The 1,216-nt window shown below is 46.9% G+C and overlaps 1 protein-coding gene across 2 annotated transcripts in view; it reads right to left on the bottom strand.

Annotated features, from left to right (window-relative positions):
* The window catches only part of MTIF2 (mitochondrial translational initiation factor 2), a 26,694-nt gene extending 25,746 nt beyond the window's left edge, over nucleotides 1-948 (bottom strand). Inside the window, exons 1-2 of one of the 2 annotated variants that reach the window (XM_008067199.2) lie at nucleotides 792-948; nucleotides 551-640 (exon numbers count right to left, since the gene is read on the bottom strand). The gene's annotated coding sequence lies outside the window, so the exon portion shown is untranslated. Of the gene's footprint in view, nucleotides 1-550 lie in introns of both variants that reach the window. The other variant, XM_008067200.2, reaches the window with a different exon arrangement.
* Nucleotides 949-1,216: the final 268 nt, after the last annotated feature.

The raw sequence follows: 1,216 nt of genomic DNA on the forward strand, positions 1-1,216 counted from the left end.
AAAAAATCAGCCGGGCGTGGTAGCGCATGCCTGTAATTCCAGCTATTCGGAAGGCTGAGGCGGAAGGATCACCGGAGCCCAGCAGGTTGAGGCTGCGGTGGCCGGGAGCAGCCACTGCACTCCAGTTTGGGCGACAGAGTGAAACTCCAACTCAAAAAAAAAAAAAAAAGATTCAGGTAATTCATTCAATAGTATTCAAGCATTTACACACATTAAGCACTGAGATCAATCAGCACATGGAAAAAAGTCTTATCTAGGCATGTGTCCCTGAGAGCTCAGGAAGCACAGGATTCCTTAAGGAAGTTATTTTCAAATGAGTTTGAAACTAGACTTGACAAGGATGTAAATTAATGGAGTGGGAGGAAGGATTCCACAGATTAATTAAAACACAGATATATAATTAAGGCAGTAATCAGAAAAACACACTGGGGGAAATAACCTAAATGTCAAAACTGTAAAAACCCTTAGTTGTTACATATTCCAAGCCCCTCATTTTACAGAAAAGCCAACTGAAATTCACAGAGGTCAAAAGGAGTCTTCAATTTCATACCACTAGTTTACAGCAGCCAGGATTAGAACCCAGGGTTTAGGACTCCCAAATCGGTGTTGTTCCGCCGCTAGGAAATTCTCGTCAAAGAATCTGGAAAAAGGATGTTGGAAATACGTAGTTGCGTTAGTGGAAACGTCTGAATGTAAGAGTTGGAGGCTCTGAAGCTTATCTGAAAGGTACATTAAGTCATCGTAGAAAAAATTACGGATCCTGGCAGCTTCTGAGAGTACAAGAAACATACTTCCGTGAGTGCCCAATGCGGGCTCACGCTGAGATTAACGCATCTTGGAAAGGCTTCTGAAGGCGCAATGTTTATGAATTAGCAGGATTTTCGCCACTGACACTTTAGGCCAGACAATACGCTGCACCCGGACGACCCTGACTAAAGGACCCCACTCACTCAGCTCCTATCCTAGACCCCGGGCGCCCTGATTACGAGCACGGGCGAGATCACCTTCCGGACCCGGGAGAACTATCGATCAGACAGTCCGTCCGCTAAAACGGTCCCCGTCAGACTTCCGATCCCGCCGGAAGAGGTTCTTTCCCGAATTCAGAAGACTCGTAGTCGCTGCCAGGGGTGAGGTTGTCTGGAAGTGCACAGCAGCTTAGGCGACAGTTCAAGCTATGGCCTCCTTTCAGGGGCAGCCGTGCGTGGTTTTTCGCTTC

This window comes from Carlito syrichta, unplaced genomic scaffold (genome assembly GCF_000164805.1).
Source record: "Carlito syrichta isolate Samal-C Ts95f unplaced genomic scaffold, Tarsius_syrichta-2.0.1 Scaffold309408, whole genome shotgun sequence".
Classification (NCBI taxonomy): domain Eukaryota; kingdom Metazoa; phylum Chordata; class Mammalia; order Primates; family Tarsiidae; genus Carlito; species Carlito syrichta.